This window comes from Squalius cephalus (genome assembly GCF_949319135.1).
Source record: "Squalius cephalus genome assembly, chromosome: 6".
Classification (NCBI taxonomy): Eukaryota; Metazoa; Chordata; class Actinopteri; order Cypriniformes; family Leuciscidae; genus Squalius; species Squalius cephalus.
Genome location: NC_137127.1, coordinates 26462656 through 26485530, shown reverse-complemented (window position 1 = coordinate 26485530; position 22875 = coordinate 26462656). Strand labels below are relative to the sequence as shown.

At 32.8% G+C, this 22875-nt stretch overlaps 1 long non-coding RNA gene across 1 annotated transcript; it reads left to right on the top strand.

Annotated features, from left to right (window-relative positions):
- The first annotated feature begins 18169 nt into the window (after positions 1-18169).
- LOC307160629 lies at positions 18170-22673 on the top strand. Its single transcript, XR_013821581.1, has 3 exons — positions 18170-18205; positions 19425-19454; positions 22525-22673. It is a non-coding gene; the product is annotated as an uncharacterized lncRNA (long non-coding RNA).
- Positions 22674-22875: the final 202 nt, after the last annotated feature.

The window sequence follows — 22875 nt, the reverse complement described above, 5'->3', positions numbered from 1 at the left end:
ACTTCGTGCTTGAACCCCTAATAATAAAAATCAGCACAATTACAATAGGGTTTCAGCATTTCATGCTTGAACCCCTAATAAGAAGAGACGTTTTGGACAGTTATAGCGCCACCTATTGTCCGATCTTCACGAAACTTGGCATGCTTCTTCACCATGTTCTGACACATCTGCTCATCGATTTTTGTGAAGTTTGGGGTTTTCCCTTAGGTTGTATAGGCTTTTGAGTGTTTTTTTGTCCCACCCCTTTCCTAAACGACCCTGTTACAGCCAGGCCAATGCAAAAGTTCAACTTTTTTTCGATAATTATTGATCTAGAGACTCCAGAGAACTGTGCTAGACTGGTCTGGTTCCGATTGGGCCAAAAACCTAGGACTAGTTTGGAAAAGTAGGTTTTTCACTAAATTGCCCATAGAAATTTTTCCAGGGATCACAGTGATGCTAAAATTGAGACTCTAGGACAAACTGTCTAGGAGTTATGAGCAATTTAGTAAATGTGGTCATTGTAGCGCCACCTATGGGCCAATCTGGGTCATACTTTGATAGGTTCTCCCCAAATTGAGGACTACCATTTGGCCAAGTTTCAAGGTTCCAGCTCTTACGGTTTGGGCTGCACGATGCGTTTTAGGGCGGAATAATAATAATAATAATAATAATTAAAGCTGCAAGCAGCATTTATCGGGGTTCAAGCATTTAAGGTATTTAAGCACAAAAGCATTAAAAGTTATTAAGTTTTATTTAGCAAGCATGTAACCACTGACATAATAGATGGAAAAGACAATTTAAAGCCAATACATGCAGTTTACTATGGGAAATATATGGTTTTAAAGCTTTTTAACAGTTATATTGCCACCTATGGTCCAATGTCCATAAAATGTTTTACTGTGACCTCAAATTGAACCCATTCACATGTGTACTGAGTTTGGTGAAGATATCTCATTTACTTGTCCAGTTATAGTCATTTTAGTAAAATAGGCTCCTCTCACAATGATTTACTACATTCTAGTATTATTTACTATGATTTTATCATGATTTACCATAGTTTACCTTGATTTTTATCTTAGTTTACCTTGATTTACCATATTCTAGCATCATTTAGCTTGATATACTACATTCTAGTATTATTTATCATGGTTTAACATATCATGATTTATTATAGTTTGCCATGATTTACCATGTTGTAGCATGATTTACCGTGATATACCACGTTCTAGAATGATTTCTCAGGATTTTAGCATGATTTCACATAGGCGACATGTAGTCTTTCTCGTTATGTCTTTTCCAGAACTGCTAGCCAAAGAATCATACAATATACTCTGAAACTTGTAACATGAAAAATTATATTAAAAATTCATAGACAACATATGTTCACATTCATGGCACAATTCAAACGGGATCAGAAAATAATTATTTTCTCACATTTAGTTGCATTGATGATTTTTTCAACCTAGAGGTCCACTTGGGGTTTTACAGATGGGCGGGATTTACCAGCTCTATATAAGTGATTTTTTAGTGTGTGTCCAAGTATGAATGAAAAAGCACATGTGAAAATACTTCATTAATAAGTAGAATGGCCAGTAGAGGGCAGTAGAAGATCACTTATTGGCTCACTTTCACTTTAAACCTGTACACAGGTTTAAACAGTACACAGTATCAGTTTGCCTCGGTTTGGTTTGATTCGACTTGGCTTTGTTTGGTTTTCCATTATGTAAAAGTTGAACCTGTACGTGCTTCTAGGTACTTTTTTTCTTACCACCTCCGGCGAGGTTCTAAGCAAGTTGAGGCGATACTAAAATGTGGCGTGCAAACATGCTAGACTGCTGATTGGTTAGAGAGAATCGTCACTTTTCACTGCGTCATCATTGCATGTGCCAGATGGAGTATCCTGAATAAAAACAGTAATAAAAAAAAAAAACAGTATACACTTGATTTTCTCCATTGTCCTGTGTGTGTGGGTAGCGGGTGTGTGTTGCACAGACGATTAGTCACGGCATTTTTCTGCGGCGTTGCTATGACGATTAGGTACTATTGTGGAGGTACTATCTGCAAGGTACTATCTGCAATGGAAAATGGAGTGAAAAGCGAGCCGAGCCGAGATGAGGCGAGTCGAGTTGAGCTAAGCTAGTACTGGTAATGGAAAAGTGCCATAAGTCAATGTTTTCTAAAAACTGCTTACTGCAGGTTTAAGTGCTGTGTTAAAATTATAATGGCCTCAGCACAGCCAATGTCAAAACTAACAATATGACAGTTTAATGCTATGTTGTTAACCCATAAGGCTAAATAATTTAAGTTTGATGGTTAATCTTCTATGTCATGTATGTTTTACATATTTATGACAGATAATGATGTATTGTTTGTCAAGTTGTTATAAAAACATGTCAATATTATATTTGCATAAAAAAATGTTATAATTGAGTGAATAACAGTAAATGACAATGACAGGATAATTTTTGCTAATTTTATTTTAATTATATTGGACGTTTTCTTTTATAGATAAAATAAGTCAAAAAGAGGGGGGTAAAGTATCCTAAAAAAATTATCCCCATTTAATAAGAATGTTAGATGAAGTGTAGTAAAATTCCAGATTCTGGAAGTTGAATTCTTTATGTATTTTAGTACACTTTAGCTTGTGATTCTTATTAAGAGGGGGTAATTTTTTTAGGATTTTTTACCTGACCTAAGTCTCTGAGATCCTGACATCTTGCTCTTCTGGACATTCCAGGTAGGTTGCAGATCTGGAAAATGTTGGTGCTGGAGACTAAAGGGTTTTGATGGTTTGTAACTTAATTCTTTACCTTATTATTTTTACATGTGTCTTTTGTTCTCCACCTGTTTTTGTATGATCTTGCTGAACCAATGAGTATTTCAATGTTCTTTTGTCTTAACTGTAATTTCTAACATTGCATTCTTCTCATGGGTATTTAATAATGACTTTTTAGTGTGAGTTAAATGTCTTTTTTGGCTTATTTTATCTGTAAAAGAAAACTTAAGTAATAATTTTGTGCAGACTGTATGGTAATGTGGTTTGGCACTGCAGGACCATCAGCTGTTGTTCTTGTCTTTAGGTGTCTTAAATTACAGATGATGGCTTTCCTATTGAAGACAAGAAAGTAGAAAGACAATTATGAGTTAATGCACGATATATATATAAAAAATAAGGCTATCGTGTAATACATTTCTTAATGTTGGGATTAATATTAGCCTAGCTTAATTACTGATACAAAAACGTTTGCTGTTTACATATGTTTTGTAAACTAACATTGTTGAAGTTAGCTGTTATACGCCATTCAAGTATAGAATAATGGAATGGAATTTTATAGTTTATGAATTTTATGGCGGTTGGTAAACGGGGGCAAACCAACTTTCGGTGCATTACCGCCACCAACTGGACTGGAGTGTGAAGCACTAATATGCATTTAGAAATTAAGTTAAACAAAGTAGAGAAAAAAAGAAGAAAGGAGTAACGCCACTTAAGGTTTTGGAGGTCTTTTAAAACGACTAAAAGGATCGTTGGGTTTTTTTTATTTTTTTTATTTTTTATTTTTTTTAAATCAAAAATGCATGCTGCACAAGTTTTTGTGAAATAAAAGATATTTTATATAAAATGCCCATACGTTTCAAGCATTATTTTTCAATAGCGTGATCAGGAAGTAAGTCTTATAATACAATGAAACGGATAAAATTATATTACACAAGATTAACGTTTTAAAATGCTTATTGTACTGTAAGTAATGTATCATTATGGTGTTTCTATTGTGTGAATTCCACCGCGAGTTGATAGGCAAACTGCATCTTGATTTAAGATTTTTTTTATATTTGGACTGGAAACAAGACAAAAATACTAAGTAAGAATTTTTTTTTTTTGCAGTGTATGTGTTGGTATTTATTTAACTTTGACCTGATTTTAAATATGTTATTTATCATTTACAAATTAAATTGAGATTGCATAAAAGGTCCAATAAAAATTAAGGTCACTTTCAAAACACGTGTTACAACCTACCCCACCACTGTCACTATTGTTTAACTAGCTGTATTAGCATGGTGCTTTGAAATTAGTAGGAGGTTGATACACCATTCTTTACTATAGAAACTACAGTTTGACCTGATATAACTCATACAACATTATCTACAACGGTAGAAGTACTAAACAAAATATTATTTTGTTATGTTTTTCACTTTTTTTTTACTTTTTTACCTAAAAATGTGATTTTCTGCGGTAGCTTCAGGAGAGATTGCAACACAGACTTGAAAACCTCCGTGTGCGATCGTAAAGAAAGCCTGAGGAAACTGAAACTGCCACATAACTCCTATCTTATCCCTGATTGGTGGAATTGGTAGTGTTACAACTAACCCCGTGTTACAACCGTCCCCGGTCTCCCCTAATATATAAAATGCCCTTAAGTTTCAAGCATTCATTTTTCAACAGCGTGATCAGGAAGTAACTTTGACAATACAATGAAACGGATAACTATAACTATAATACTTCAGATTAACGTTTTTAAATGCTTACTGTACTTTAACTGTAATGTATCATTATAACATGTATAAAGTATGACGTTTTGTGTGTTTTTGTTTTCGATACTCGGCGGTAAAGTCTGCCCCTTACTTCCGGTACTGGCGCTGGCGGTCCTGGCGCTGGTGGTGCTGCGGTTCAGCAGCTGGATACTATTGGTTAGAACAGTGTCTTGTTAGTGTGTTGTTAGTTGTTAGTATATATATATATATATATATATATATATATATATATATATATATATATATATATATATATATATATATATATATATATATATATGTGTATATATATATATATATATATATATATATATATATATATATATATATATATATATAATGTATGTATGTATGTATGTAAAAATAAAGTTCCTGGTGAAACATAGTGTCATCAACAGTGGTAATATTTCAGTTAATATTATGAAAATTATTTATTATGCTTTTTTTTCACTTAAAAAAATAGATGTTTACTCTAAGATAACTGAGGCCTAATTAGATGCTAATAGAAATATACAATCAGTCGTAATAAAAAAAAAACAAGTTGAAAATGAAAGATTTAATTCAATAGCCTACTGGGTGATAACAGAGCCCGTCTACGGACATTCTCTGGTGATAATATAGCATTATGAGAGATTTATAAGCATTTTTTTTAGTAGGCTGGTCATTTTTGACTGGGAATATACAAGTGTTATAAAAATACAGAAATTGTACAATAATAAAAAAAAAAAAAAAAAATTGAGATAGGTCTATAGCCTTTGTGCTATATTTAGGGATCACATATGACTAAAATCGCTTTAATTATAAGTAGTGTTTTTTGGGTAAAGAAAATCTTCTCGGTGTAAAAATAACAAGACGGAAAGAACATTAGTGAATGGTTTTATTGATGGCTAATTAGGTTATGTTATTAATGTTATTATACCTAAATATAAACAGTGATCTGTGCAAGTAATTATGAGAAACATAAATTCGTATAGTTTCTTATATATTTAAAATGGTAATTAAAATACTGAATAATCCTTAATTTATAGACATACGATATAAAATACTTACGTCGATTATTATTGAATGACATTTCGAGCTGGGTTCTCAGGCGTCACAGGCAGCTGAAAGAGGTGTCGTCGATTGCAAGTGACGTGACTTGTAGAGGAAATGAAGTTGACATTCTGTGATGTAAGTGCAAGTCTGCAATCGGACGTTATTGGGGATATTATACTTCATCTGACTATTTTAAGATAATGTAGCTTTTATTTATATGTATAAAATAGTTTGCAAATTTAACCTTCACGGAAATGGAGACTAAGACTGATTTATTCAAATTTTAGAAGTAAAAATATATGGACTAAATATTTTATTGGATAAATTGTATGAAATGGTCTAAAATGACTGGGTTGTCTGGGAGGTAAAGTAATTATTAAGTAGGCCTATAATTCTTTGACGTGTTGAACTGATGTTTTTGGTGTTGTGTTGATATTAGTAGGCTAATAGGGAAAGTCATTTTTGTAAAGGTTTTATTCAGTTTAACTACCACAATGCAATTTTAATTTTTAATTTGGGTAAATATGTGTCAAATATACAAACAAATATTTGAAATGAATATGTATTTTTAAATATTATTTTTCTTAAGGTGTAACTGTAGGCCATTTTACCTTAAATACCGAAGTCTTGAAAATATGTGCAGGCTAGTGTATAATGTTTAATAAAAAGTCAGCACGAGACTTGCAGAAACAGAACAGTTTATTAACAATAGGCTAATAATACAAAGAAAGTAACAATAATAATGTACAATGAACAGAGATGAAATTGAAACATAAATAACAAAAAATTATAGGCTATTTAAAATACAATAAAAAGAACTTGAAATTGGCCTAGCTTACTTGTTAAACTTTATTTAGCTTAATATCAAATAATATTAGAAAAGTAGTAAATTTAACATTTACATTTAAACATTTATTTACATGAATTTAAACAATTAAACTTTTGTTTTAAGATGAACATATTTAACATTAACGTTTAACATAGCCTAAAGAAGGCTAGGCTACTTCGTAATACCTTCTGCAGGCATTCCAGCTGCAGGCGCGGAGTCCGTGGCTGACGGTGGAGACGATTCCAATGGAATTTCAACCTCCTCAGGGACTTTTTCCATATGAACGACAATGTTGTTTTGAATGTTGACTTGTAATGCACCGCATTCAAGGAAGTATTCTTCCACATCTTGACCATCTTCTAAAAGAGAGGTAAGGTCATGGGTCGCCAAGAAATCTTGTAGGACAGAATTGTGAATGGTATAGTTAGTCTCCCCGAAATCTCCGAAGAGAGTGATGTGTGCGGTGGCAGTTGACTTGTAAATTGTCGATTTTTGGAGCATTTTGCATTTTTGGCAGCGATGGAATTTTTGTTTCGGAGTAAATTCCGTTTGCCAGAATTTGCAGTTCCCGCAGCTGCGGGACACAGCGACTTCAGCGCGGTTGATGACACCGGTCAGAGATGTCACTGGTTGTTCCTTTTTTTCAAATGGAGCTATGTCACCAAGTCCTGCTAAAGATGGAATTTCTTTTATTTCAGTTTCCTTGGTAGTAGTTAGAAACAGTTCTCCGTCAAATTCTCGTGTGGTTAACGAGGTAAAGTGGTAGGATTTCCCATACGATACCACTCCAATTTGAGTGTCCCAGAGCTGCAGTTTTATTCTCCCGGTGACGTCCTCCACCTGAATGCTCTGCGTTTCCATCTGCCTGCCTTGGAATTCGACATTATCGGTTCCCAGGGTGAGGTGCGCGACTCTTGCAGCGAGTAGACCAACCTGTCGAAATATAAAGAAAACAGTTCATTAATTAAAATAGCAGATCAAATACAGTAGCTAAGGTATTAAGTATAATTTAAAATAATATAACTTACATGTTGCCTTTGGGTCATTTTTTTGACCTCCTCTACAGTGCGTTTGGTTTTATTTGGAGGGTCTTTGAATGGAAATTCCAGGTCGTTGACCATCATCAGATTTGTTCTGCGTCCGTCCATGCCCTCACCTGAACGACCTAAAAGGAGGAGATATGCAATAAGTCATACAGTATTTTTTAGGTAAATAAGTAGCTTACAACATTATAGAAAGTTGATTAAATACTTACTTGGTTCTTTTGTTATTCCGGTCAACTTTATTGCAGATTTGCAGTTTTCTGCTCGAATGAAAAGATTTCGTTTTTCTACGCAAAAAACTGCCATTTGGTAGAAAGTGTCGCGATCAATTTGTAGGAGTGCATTGCAATATCTTGTTTTTTTTAAAGCCGATTGTTTAATTATCGACACATTGTGCAAGTATCCGGTTATACTTGTGTCTTCGTTGTCCATCTTAATTCTCTTTGCTGCAGATGCCATGATGACTTGTCAGTAGCCGAATGTGATACAAGGTGAGTTTTACACACTTTTATAACCTACGCCCATTAGAAGTCAGACAAGGCTAGACAGACCAATTAGGTATGAAAGATACATGTCAAGTGCACTAGAGTTCAATTAAAGGACAGTGAGGGTAAAGTCAAACATAGTATAGGCTATACAGAAGTAGGCTATACTTTTATGTATAGATTAACAGTATAATTTTAATATGTTTTTTATATAGGCCTATTGTGTGAATATGTTAATATAAAGAAATAACTGTAGCCTATGTGAAAAAAAAAGAACGTTGCAATCTTTATTGTTATTAAGTTACTTAGGCTATTGAAAGATAGAAATTTTGCAAAATTATATTTGAGTTATATTGTGTATAAAATATTTTTCATGACCAAATAATGTCATTGTATAGCCTATGGAAAAATGTTGGAAATGCTAGATCTGGATCATCAGAGTTTATTTGATTACCAAAAAAAAAAAAAAAAAAAAAAAAAAAAAAGTAGTTATGTTGTTAATTTAGGCTTACTTTGTTTTAAAATGTTTTAGATTTTGTGTAAGTTTTATAAGGACGTTTTAAGGAATTCTATGAAAAATGTAACAATATTGTGTTTAGGGTAGTTTAAATAGATTCGATGCAAAAATAAAGTTCTGTAGTTTGACACGTGCAGACGTATTTGCAAACTTAATTACTTTGTCTAGGTGTGATAGTTTTTTCTAAGGGCGTTTGCAGACATCAATAGTTACAAATGTATCTATACGGCTGTCATGCACTTGTCACGGGTTCAGTTGTCTAGACGGCTAATTTGTCCCATATTGGTGTATTTTTTGTTAATAGATTGTAAGATATAAGAGAAATGTTCTTTACAAATGTAAAGGTAAATGAAATTATGTTATTTTATATGAATGTGCATTAACATGGAAGTACCAATTCGATTTCATAGATTTCTTTGATGTAAAAAACACTTTGTGCAGTGTCGTTTGATGTGGAAGAAAAGTAGTCTACATTAAATATTTGTTAGATGAAATTATTTCTTGAGTTTGAAATAGTCTTTTATGTCCTCTATAATATGGCGATATTTTAGAGGACAATTGTGTGCAATCATAATGGACGTTATTTAGTACAGTTAATCTCACATTGCACTGCAATAACGTGAGAGATGTTAGCTAAGGTCTCAGCGGTTGTCTAAATTCGGTCACTTATTTTAATTCATTCTTGCTATTGAATATTAATCAAGTAGGCTAACGGCCCGGGAATAGTGAATAAGGGTTTAGTGTGTGATTTTGGATTCAGGTATAGGCTACGGTATGCTAAGTCCAAAGTTTTAAATATTTGCATTAACGTAGCTAAGTAGGCTAATTATAACAAGATTTTGTGAAAAGTTAAATAAATTGCACAAATAAATTAATTATTAACGATGGTGAAAAATAAAAAAAGATAAATATTGTTAAGGTAAGTGTTTAATTAGTTTTGTGTTGGACTTTGTTGAGAGGGTTGACCTTTATTTGAACTTCTGAATTATCCTATTGATAAGTGTATTGATACTTTTGTTATGCAGGTTTGCACAATAGCATAACGTAGCCTACCAAATGCGGAACTAAAGAGCGATACTCGTTTGAACCGTGTCGAACGCATAATAAGGTCGAACCGACGATATAGTGTTGCCCAGATATATGAGATATTTAGGATGTTTACGACAGTGCCACGAGAAGCGTTTGAGTTTGCTTAAATCTTTGTATAAAATTATGTTTTGTACAGTAGGCCTATTAACGTGGAAAAGTTTTGAAACATTTTTTATTGCTGGATGATAATGGTTGTTAAGTCTGGTGTTCGACTATGTGCTAAACTAGCCTACACATTTTGGATGTTTTGCTTATCTGTAGTCTATTCCTTTTCTTTTTCTTTTTTTTTGTGTGTTTGACAGTTTCTACTATCAAACTGGTAAGTTGAATCTTGATTAGAGAGACAAAATGTTCAGTGCTGGTACGCAGATGTCTGATTAATGACTTCATCAAACTGCACAGTAGGGATTTTATTCTGTGGAAAAAACCTATTGATGAAATCATAGAATATCTAAGTCTTAATGTATTTTTTGGAATGGCGAGTGTGATCTTTTATAGAGAGAATATAACATTTTCTCATTTTGGAAATATAGTTTTGGAAGTGTTTAAGTGCATGGAATTAAGTATATAGGTCTATATATGTGTTATATATTGAATTTGTTTTTTATAAATGTCTTTTAAAGATGTTAATGTAGGCTACAACAATTAAAATTTAAGTAATTTCTGTTATCCTGCAATCAGTGTTATATCTGACAAAATGAAGCATTCATTACATTCAGCAAGTAAGTAAAGGCAACACTATGAAATTAGCTTTGATGAATTATACTACATTGTGATTTATACTACATTGTGATAAACATACATTTCTTGTTTAGATAATTGATTCTGCTTGTATTTTTTCATATAATTAATACATAATGAACATGAATTCACATCTACATAAAATTAATACAATAAAAGGTTATGTGGGCTGTCCGGGGTAGGTACTACACCTGGTTGTCGTAAGAGTAGATGGAACTAGAAGTGAAGAGATGGGGTGGAGGAGGGATGCTGCTGACAAACTGTCAATGAACAAAGATCTGCAGTGTATTTGTCTTTGAGTTGATTACTGATTGATCTCTACTTGGGCAAATTGTTTTGATTATTTGAACCTGGTCTTCCCGAAGTTTGTTAATAAAACATAATTTATGTTAATGTCTTGTTGTTTTAGGACAATTGTGGAGAGGATTCGAATGGACTTTCAGCCTCCTCAGGGACTTTTACCATTGCAACGACAATGTTGTTTTGAATGTTCACTTTCAATCAACTGTATTGAAGGAAGAACTCTTCCATGTTCTGTTCATTCTCTAAAAGGTAAGTGAGGTCTTGTCTTGCAAAACTTTTTTGCAGGACAGCATTTGTATTGAAAATATTGTATTAAGAGATTAATTTACAGATGTATACCATACAGAAATTACGATTTTTTTTTAAATTAATTAAGGTTATTGATAGTATTTCAGGGGATAATTTTTACAATTATGATCAGACATGAGTGCTTTCTTCAAAAAAGACAAATATTGCATTTTTGTAACAATGTTTGATCACATATCAACATAAAAGATATGTTTCAAAGTGATCTTGTTAACATATTTGACCTTAATATTTTGTAATGGGTTTGAAATGGCATGAATGTGAATAAATGTTGACAATGTTCTTTTTTTCTTGTTTTTTAATTGCAGGTGAAATTTGTAATTATAGTGTTTTTTTATTTTTATTTTATTTCAGTCTTGCATTGCTTTAGTGTTACTTTAATGTAATTTAACACTGCTGATGTTGTCAAAGTTTATGACAAGTGAACTATTTATTGGTTTACAGTTTTTATTTTATTGGCTATGGTACAATTGTATGAAGGTGTGTATTTAAAAATTTTTAGTTCAAAAATACAAACTGATCACATTAGTTCCCCCCCGGGCACATTGATGTCAATTTAACATCAATATGAGATCAACTTTGATGTCAAAATTATGTCACGTAATGGGTCAAAAATTAAAGTCATATTGACGTCAAAGTGTCAATGTCAATTTGATGTCAAGATTTTGACCTCTGCTGATGTCATTTTGCCAAACAAAAACCTGAAATGCATGGCCATATACTTATTATCAGCTTCACTTAAAACTAACCAGATTTACTTTATTTAATTTCCGGTTTAATGGAATCATATTTTGTATTTTAAGGTCACCATGATGGTGGTTAGCGTTTGCTTTAGTTGTGCTCTTGACCCTTGACTCTTTAATATAAAATTTTCTGTGGCTGCTACAATTGTGTGTTTATAAAGCACAATTGTTGTAGCTAAAAAAGCCATAAGAAAATGAGATCAGGTGATGTTGGCTGTTTATTGATGATGACAATGATGAAATCATCATGTCATTTGCCTGAATCCCTGATCTTAATCAGGGTCTAGTGCTTTGATTATATAGGACTTGTGGTTTTAGTACTGTTTTATTCATAATAGAAGTCATTTGTTTTTACAGCACGTCTTGCAGTTTTATCAAATAATATACTTGTTTTTTAAAAACTATTTAGTGCACAAATCTTTCATCTATGGTATTATTTAGACACACACAGACATCAAGAAACAGCATATGAATCTCAACAATGGTGATAATTAAACTAAATATCCAGGTAATCAGATCAACTCCATCTGCATAATTTATTAAAGCCGCAATGCATGCTGGGAGATATGGGTGAGTTTTGATTGGTGGTACCCAGCATGCACTGCAGCATGAAGTGTTTCGTTGATTGTCACTATTATTGAGAGTCATACACTGATTCTTGATGGCTAAATAAAATGTAGAGGAAAAAGTTTAATGCACTAAAAGTTTTTAAAATCCTTTATATTATTTGATAAACAACATTGCTCTCATGATGTAAAATTAAATGGAGTCTATTATAATACAACATAAAAAACACAAGTCCTATATAATATAATTATTAGCCTCTGAATAAGATCAGGGATTCAGGGAATGATGACTCCTTCATCAATAAACAGCCAACATCACCTGATCTAATTTTCTCATGGCTTTTTTAGCTACAACAATTGTGCTTTATAAACACACAATTGTAGCAGCCAGAGAAAATTTTATATTATCAAAATATAATTATAATGTTTATAATAATTATAATTATAAAATATTTATAATGTCAAAATGTTGACATCAAATTGACATTGACACTTTGACGTCAATATGACTTTCATTTTTGACCTATTTCTTTACGTCATTTTGACATCAAGGTGTCTGCTGGGTAACGTTATGATGAGATGAGACGGCGTTATATTTCACATAGGCCTAGATATATTATATAGACATACAATCATAATTCTACTGAATGTGTTCATTTTGTTCCTTTAGGTAAATGCCAAGGGGAAGAATGCCGGACTAATCCCACTGCTGACGGACAAACACAGCTGTCAGCGCGTTTGCACACACACACACACACACACACGCACGCACACACACACGCACGCACGCACGCACACACACACACACACACACACACACGCACACACACAGTGAAAGAGTACAACACCTTGTTCAAATAAAATACATTTACTTTGTTCCTTACAATGTGTGTGTTTTCTTTGGTTAGCCAGAAGTAAAATAAAATGATATTCAGGAGACTTAGTTGTCCTGTGAATGTCCTTTTGAACGTACGGAGGACGTCTTCACAAACGTCCGCGGGAGTCGGGACATTAAGCAGACTCCACATGGGGATGTTCGGGGGGACGTTCGCACAGGCCATTTAGGGGACGTTCTGGGGACCTTTTTTTGTTAGCTGGGTACTTTTTAGGCCTGTTTATGTTGGGTTTTGTCTGTTTGAATGTTGTGGATATATTGTGTGATTAATTGTTTATAGGCTACGCACCGTACTGTTACAGTCTACATTCATGTAATTTATTTAGCCAGCGTTTTGATTAGAAGAACAAATACGTTGTTATTTGAAACATTTTTGGCGTTTGATCTTATTAGTTTAATAGTAAATGCATAAAATTTAGTATTTAATGGTTTATTGTTATACGTATTTTACGTTTGATTGTAATCACAACCTTTACATTTTTAAGTAGCCTATTCGTTCTATTGTTAGTTTAACTGCTTCTATTGTTGTTTTGATTTGTAAGTCACTTTGGATAAAAGTGTCTGCTAAATGATTAAATGTAAATGACTGTTAAATTGATTGAGTTATCAGATGACTCTGAAATTTAATTTTTGGAAACAAAATAACCCTTAAACTGAATCATTTAAAAACAAAAATAAGTTATAGATTTAGTCGCTTGTAACCAAAAGACTCAAATATCCTTCTATGTAATCAAATCATTCCTACATTGACTCGTTCGACATAATTGTTAAAATGACTCGAACGTGACTTGCTTGTATGCAAATTACTTAAATTTCCTTGTGGAACTAAATTACGAGACGCACAGAAGGCAATGGCATATGTCACTATGCGTATTGGCACATCCGGTGGCACATCCGGTCTTCATTGGCATGCGCCAGTGGATAGTGGCATGTGTCACTGACATTATTGGTATGTGCCAGTGGTGGCTAAATAGTGACATGTGTCAGTGCACTGACATCGCAACACTCTGACACTGACATGTCACCTGACTGACACCGAGTTGCGGAACATGTCACCGTGTTGCGACACCTCCAGTAGTGCCGGACAGATTAATCAAGCACCTGATCTAGCCTATTGACGTAATTGTGGCACAAAATCCTAAATAAATAGCATAATTTTGTGATATTTAAAATATCAATTAAACGAATTAAAGTGCATTAGTATTTTTCAAACGTGTCATTTGTGTCACGTCTGTATTTGATGTGAATGTTTTGTAATACCAGTGCTACTTTGTTGTTTATCTCGCAAGTCACAAAATGCCCATTCTAAGAAACACACGAAATAAATCTATCATGGGTCACTCACTACGAATACAGTCGCGTCCGTTACTGTAAACCTTTATTTTTGCGCGATGCTGTCATGGATGTTGCACAGACGCACGCCAGTAGGTGTCAGTATAGGCTAAGTGAGCGTAACACTGGCCAGCGCAAGATTCTCATCTGTGGCTTTAATATGTCAAGTCCTTACAAAAAGTGTAAAAAAATGAATTATTAAAAATAATTTGTTTGTTAGGCTATGTAGGCCTATCTGAAAAGGAGTATACCGAGGTACTAGCAATATTCTTTATTTATACAAGTGCAAAAAAGTGCTCAGTACATTTTAAAAATTCAACAAACAGGACCACCTTAGTACCTTTTAATATTTCAAAAATAATTTTATGGAATTATTCAATAAATAAAATATTTTTTTGTTATACAAATTAACTATGTGCATATGTTATATAATGTACATTATACTCCAGCAGACAGCTGCAGGTGTTACTAGTGGAGGTGCCACAACATAAAGAGACATGTCAGTTTTAGTGACACAGGCCAACTGGCATATACCAGTGGATATTGCCATGTGTCACTAAAACGTGAGATGTGCCAATAGATTGCGTCATATGCCACTTGCATAACAATTTGCTTTATGCTGTCAAAAAAATATGATTTATAACATCACTAACTTAATGTGTAGCCTACAACATACATAATTAGATACAATTATTTTTTAAATATTAAAGCCACAGATAAGAATCTTGCGCTGGCCACTGTTACGCTCACTTATACTGACACCTACTGGCGTGCGTCTGTGCAGCATCACGCAAAAATAAAGGTTTACAGTAACAGAAGCGACTGTATTCGTAATGACCCATGATAGATTTATTTCGTGTATTTCTTAGAATGGGCATTTTGTGACTTGCGAGATAAACAACATAAAGTAGCACTGCTATTACAAAACATTCTGTGGCACATACCAATCAAATACACACCTGACGTGACACAAATAACACGTTTGAAAAATATTAATGCACTTTAATTCGTTTAATTGATATTTTAAATATCACAAAATTATGCTATTTATTTAGGATTTTGTGCCACAATTACATGTCTGTCCGTTATCTGTCCGGCACTACTAGAGGTGTCGCAATACGGTGACATGTTCCGCAACTCGGTGTCAGTCAGGTGACATGTCAGTGTCAATGCTTGAACATGGTTTTATCCTGCAAGTACTTAAAAAATTTGGATTTGGCGATGGATTTTGCAGAACTGTTAGGACCCTGTATGCAAATGGTAGTAGTGCAATAAAATTGAAATTTGGTACTTCCCCTAGATTCAGAGTGTCACGTGGAATCAAAAAAGGGTGCCCAATCTCCCCATAGGCTACTTGTTTTTTGATCGCCTCTCAACTCTTAGCCTTACATGTCTCTAATAGTGCCCTGGAAGGGATAACATTGGCTGAAAGAAGTATCATCCTTAGTCAACTGGCTGATGACACAACCATCTTCCTGATAAATGCCTCCCAGATTCCCCCTGCAAATTGTGAAAATTCTCTGATCAACTCTATTGCAGGCTGCAATAGAGTTGATCAGAGAATTTTCACAAGCTTCAGGTCTCAAATTAAACTTAAGAAAATGTGAACTAATGACAGTTAAAGAATGTGATGTTTCAACTATTTGTGACATCCCTGTGAAGGATCAGGTTACATACCTGGGAACAATAATAACGAAGGACCACAATATAAGAAGTCCATTGAATTTTAGCCCAATCATTGAAAAAACACAAAAAAAGTTAAACTCTTGGCTACAAAGAGACTTATCCTTAAGAGGAAGAGTGTTACTGACAAAAGCGGAGGGAATTTCCAGACTTGCTTATTTGGTGGCCTCTTTGGATGTTGATTGTGGGATATCAAAAAGAATTGATGATATGCTGTTTAATTTCGTGTGGAAAAACAAAACTCATTATGTCAAAAAGTCTGTAATAATGAATACAAATCAGTGTGGAGGCTTAAATTTTTTGGACTTCACAACTTTAAGCAATACCTTCAAGATCAACTGGCTCAGACAATTCATTAATAATCCAACATCACGATGGAATTTTATTCCAAACTATATTTTCTCTAAAATCAGTGGCTTGAATTTGCTGTTATTATGCAATTTTAATATTAGCAAAATCCCAATCAAACTGTCCAGTTTTCATAAACACATGCTTTTGGCTTGGTCTCTCTTATTTAAACATAACTTCTCACCTCATTGATATTACATTTGGAATAATAAGGACATTCTCTACAAAAATAAATCTTTATTTTTTGAAAACTGGTACAGAAATAATATTTTACTTGTTGGCCAACTCTATGACACAAATGGCAGACTGTACAGTTATTCAGATTTTTTGCGGAAATTTCAAATTCCTGTTTCGGTTAAGGAATATGCAATTGTCTTTGATGCAATTCCTTCTGGAATCAGAATGCTGCTGGGAGGAATTCATTTCCCATGGCCACTGACTCACAATATGGATTTATGTGATACTGTTGTGGGGAGTTTATGCTTTTCTGCGGTGCATCAGACTAAAAATAAAACAATTACTTTATACCAAAAAGATATTGTTACTATTCCTTATATAATCCCATATTGGAACAATTTAATAGAGAATGTCCCTTGGAAAAACGTTTGGTCTTTGCCTTTCAAATATATGCATACTAATAAAGTTAGAGAAGTTACCTTTAAATTAATTCATAGATTCTACCCAGCAAAGTGTGTGCTTAAGTGGTATAAACCAGATATTGAATCTGAATGCTCTTTCTGTAAACGGTTAGATGAAGATATTTCCCATTTATTTTGGAAATGTTCCTACACAGAAATATTCTGGTCAGATGTCCTTGAATTTATCCAAACTTATGTCGTTACGGATTTCTCATTTTGTTTTAAGGATGTTTTCTTTGGTGTGGTCGACCTTAAGACGGACAAGGAAGGAAAATATTTAATTATTAATCTTTTATTTCTACTCGCTAAATATCACATCCATAAATGTAAGTTCAGGGGCTCTAAACCTTTTTTTCCTGTATTTGAAAGTGAAATAAATGAATATTTGGACTCCATAAAATATTCAAAGAATTGTAAAGCTCTGAAGAATGTGCAGACATACTCAACACTTGTGACGTCACGTGAGTGAATCACTGTAAGTGATGCTATGAATTGGACTATTTGTTGATTAGCCTTCCTGAACTTTGCAGACTCCCTGGGATATGTTTTATTTATGTATTATTTATGTATTATGTATTATATATGTATTATTATTATGTAGTTGTGTGTATGTGTACTTGTATGTGTTGTTTGAAACTGCAAATACTGTCAATAAATTAATAATAAAAAAAATAAAAAAATATATAAAAAAAAGACACGTCACTATCTAGCCACCACTGGCACATGCCAATAATGTCAGTGCCACATGCCACTATCCACTGGCACATGCCAATGACGACCGGATGTGCCAATACGCATAGTGACATGCCATTGGCTTCTGTGCGTCAGATGCTATGTCACTTAATGTTAAAACTGCTACTGCTGCTACTGCAGATTACTCTTAAATTGACTCGTTTGAAACACATGACTCTTAAACTGACTCATTTGAAATAAAATGACTTACATTTACTCTCTTGTAACTAAAAGACTAAAATATAATTTAATGACTCTTAAATTGACTCGTTCGAAACAAAATAATTGTTAAAATGACTCGAAAGTGACTCGATTGTATCTAAAAGACTCAAATGTTCTTTACATGACTCCTTTATTGCCTTTCCGTTTTGACCGGAAGAGAATCCATTTTGTCTACTTTCTGGAAAGGTAAGGCATGCGGTGGTGATGTTCTCTGTGTAATCTTAAATTATCTGTATGTTAATCTTAATCATCTTTATCATTTTCAGACATGTTTAAGTTGTTTTTTGTCTGTTTGAATGTTTTGTGGTTATATTTTGTTATTAATTGTATAAATGCACCGTTTTGTTATCTTCTAATTCACGTGAGTCATCTGGGTAGCGTTTTTGATTAGAACAACAAATTATTTGTTATTTTAAACTTTTTTGGTGTTATGATTGTTCTTATCAGTTTAATAGTAAATACATACAATTTAAATTGTTTAATAGTTATTGCTAACGTTGCACGTATTTTGCGTTGATTGTAATCTTTACATTTTAAAGAATATGCCTAGTTCTGAAATCTATGGTGAATAACATGTTGCCATTTATTGATAATGTAAATTCTAAAGATTTAAAGGTTAATGTGTCTGTACAGCGCATGGCTGAGCAAGTTTTTAATACGAGTAATGAAAAATGCATAAATGATGCAGGACGTGCTTGGTGTTGAAATAAGTTTATTAATCTGGGAAAGCGTAGTCGATATGTGCTTATAATGATTATATTAATAGCATGATTCTGAATTTAGTTGCATTTTGCCACTTATCAAAGTTGAGTGGTAAATGTCAATACATTGCTGGTGAACGAAGGTCGTGTCTAGTATTTTTGTGAATGCGGTTGCTCAATGATCATGTTTTAAGTGAACATCTCCATCATTGCATAAGCTCTTAAAGTGACTCATCGCGGGCATCAGTGTATAATAAGGTCTTAAAGTGACAGTCATTAAAATAACTAAATATTAGGACACGTACACAATTAATATATATATATTATTAGTCTAAAATAAAATCAGTCGTATTGTGTGAGCTTTATTTTGGTAGTATTGACTAGTGTTATTGTGCACACAAATTAAGATATTTCATTTAATATATATAATTAAAATAGTGTAATACACTATGTGTGTACGTTTTGAGTATGGACTGACTGAACATGCATGTACATTATAGTTGAACATGGGTAGAATTTATTAATTAGCGTGATATAAAACGATGTGCGGTAAAGTTTTTTTTTTTTTTGTGCATGGTACAGCCTGCATGAGTTTATATGTGAAATTGTTTCACATATAAACAATTATGTAATTTTTTACATAATTACATATAAATGTAATTGCTTTTATGGTTTATAAATTTTTTTTTACTCTTATGTTGCAGAAGACGTAATTTGAGGTGACCTGATTTAAGGTAAGATGATTTTTATATATATATATATATATATATATATATATATATATATATATATATATATATATATATATTGTGATAGACAATACCGTGTACACTAAACATTTGGGAAAGTTGTGAGAGACTATATTAAAAGGATAGTTCACTTTAATATGAAATTCTGTCATATAGTTATCCTCAAGCTGTTTCAAACTTGTATGAATAAATTTTTTCTGCTGATCACAATGGAAGATATTTTGAAGAATCTTAGTTTAATGTTCTTTGTTTTCAGCAAAAGAAATTCATACAGGTTTGAAACAACTTGAGGGTGAGTTAAGGTTGTGCCGATAGACGATATTATCGTGTATCGACGATAGTCAGAGATATTGCAGATGGCTTTGATGATATCAGCACAATAATTGGCTTTTTATCATTAATGTATTAAATTATTACACTATTATTATTAGGCTATTATTATAAAGTTAGTATTGTTATTAAATATTAGCAACTACAATTAATTTTCCTTGCCTAAATTAATAACGACATCACTCGCCACATAGTCTATACTTGCGACATCTCTAACATGCTCGGTCCGTTGCATGGTTTCACTTTCAGAAAATAAACTTGTTCAAATGCCCATTCTTAACCTGATTATGCTGAATAAACTGACGATACATGTGGTCATGTTAACACATTCATTTTGTAACAATTTCCCTTACAGTAAAAAGTAGGCTACATAACGCAAAACATAAGGTAGCGGGCGGATCTGATACCTGCTGAGGTAATTAATGCCAGCGGTCAGCTACTTTTGTTAAACAACTGCTAAATAAACAAAATAAACAATCAATGTGCACATATACAGACATAAAATAATTGTATATTAACGAAAAGTCCATAAGATCTAGGTACAACAATGTGTATTGAGATATATAGATAAAAAAAGAAACAAAACACAAAGGATATACCAGGCAAAACAAGACACCCCAGTCAATGTATTCCTTAGTAAACTCACGCAACCTCACCACAGTCTGTTTAGCTGATGGGATAGTTCAGATAAACTTGACATATAATCCACAAAAATGAGTTTCTTTGTTGAGTTCCTGAAATATTACACAACTTTTCGAATTAACTAGATTTTTGCACGTGCTTTGGGCTTTTTGAAGTGTGGGCTATGTGAAGTGCATCCAGACAGAGAGATCTCTCAAGAACATATTGCAAACTCAGACTCTTTCTTCATCAAAGAAATTATTAATACGCATTCTCATCTCGTGCAAAAGTAGCTTACAGCCAAGACACATGTAACGGCATGAGAAGATAATGTGTGTTGTAACATGAACACTGACACACTGAAATAGTTATATTCCTATATATAAATAACCTGATTTAGGCTATTAATAAACACTCCACCTTTGCTAGCAAAATAGAAAAAGATTATCATATATATAAAATGAAAATGAAGTAATAAAACAAGGAATTGAATAAGTAAATAAGCAAGTTAATAATCCAAAAAGTAAGCCCTACCCCCCTCACAATAATATTGTGTATTGCCGATCTTAGAGACTGACATGAAAATGGAGCATATCGCCCAATACTAGGGTAAGTATATGATGACAGAATTTTCATTTTAAGGTGAACTATCCTTTTAACTTTAAGTGACATGCATCCGACACAGAAGCCAATGGATGGTGACATGTCACTGACATTATTGCAGAACATTTCATTGTATTTTGTGACACCTTCAGTAGTGATTGACAGATGAGTTGAACAGCTATATTTAAATAATTGTGAAAAAAAAGTCCAAAATTTGTAATATTTTAAATAGGCTATATAAATTATAAAGTTATATATTAAAATTGTAAATTAAAGTAATGGAATATCACTATACACATTGCACAACCTATTTGTTTAGTTGGCTTGCTCTGTCAGACATTTTGTGTGTGTTATGGGGATTTCCTTAATGTACATTTTTCATTTTACAGTTAGATCCTTGATGTGAATGTTACAAATTCTCCCAAGTTTTTCCATTTTGCATTAATGTGTCTGCATTAAACTTAAAATATCACTCATCTGGCACCAGTTAAACTAGTTACATTTAGGTTTAACAATCATCATGTAATTCAACTATTTTATGTGAATAGTAACTGTAAATATATAATATCACGGAATTGAATATAAATGTAAAACATTTTTTACAGGATAAAGAAATGAGAGAAAAACTGAATGTATGTCCATGTAGAAGTTTTTTTTTAATCTTTATTTTTAAAGGAATAGTTCACTTTAAAATGAAAATTGTGTCATAATATACTCACCCTCATGTTATTTCAAATCTGTATGAATTTCTTTCTTCTGCTGAACAGAAAGGAAGATATGTAGAAGAATGTTTCTTTCTGTTTAGAAGAAAGTAATTTATACAGGTTTGAACTATCCTTTTTATGTGGAGATTTAAAGTCATATAATGTATAGTATGTATATATTCAATCTATATTTTTTCTTAGCATTCAATTGGCATGTTTGTTTGAAAGGCTGTGTAGGGCATTATGTGGCATAGTATGTTTTATCAAGAAATAAAAATTTGGAAAATGTATTTAAAGTTAGTCTTCATTGTTATAAATATAAAACAAAACACTATTTTTACCAATAGATGTCAGCATAAACTAGTAAAACAGAATTGTGCTATCTGTAGTTTGTTTGAGAAGTGTTTTCAGATGTATTGTTATTTTTGATGATGCATTGTTAACCATCTTTAATTTTTAGTGCACTTCCATTTGTTATCTATAATAGAGTGTTTATTTTAAAGCATACATACCTTGTAGGTCTTTGTGTGCAGAATTAATTTTGTTCTTTTTGGGTATTAGGATCAGCTGGGGGATTCCAACCTAATTAGTTAATTTAGTAACAAAAATAAATACAAAAGTTTTTATTTATTTTTATTTATTTTTTAACAATCGAATTATTTGTATATTTATTTTATCTATGTATATAATCATTTTATCTTATTATGCAAAACTGTTTTTATTTTTTCTTTAATATGTTCATTTACTAGAACGCAGTAATGTGTAAGTTAATTTATGATGTGTTTTTGTGTGTACAGATGCCACGCACCAAGCAAGCTCGGCGCTCTGAGGCAGCGAAGAAGAGGATGGCGGACCGGATGGCTGCTGATCCTGAAGAGGCTCTGCCACCTCTTAAAAAATTGGCAGAAATAACGGAACGTTGTGTACATCACAACGTGTCTAAAAAAGCTGATCATAATGAGTTTCATAATGAGTTTCGAAATGAGTTTCAAAATGAGTTTCAAAATGAGTTTCGAAATGAGTTTCTGAAAAAACCTGATGATGATGAGTTTCTGAAAAAACCTGATCTCGACAATTTTCCTGAAAATTTTTTCTCAAACCTGACTGAAAAAAGACACTCTCTGAGAGTGTCTACAAATAAAAATGCT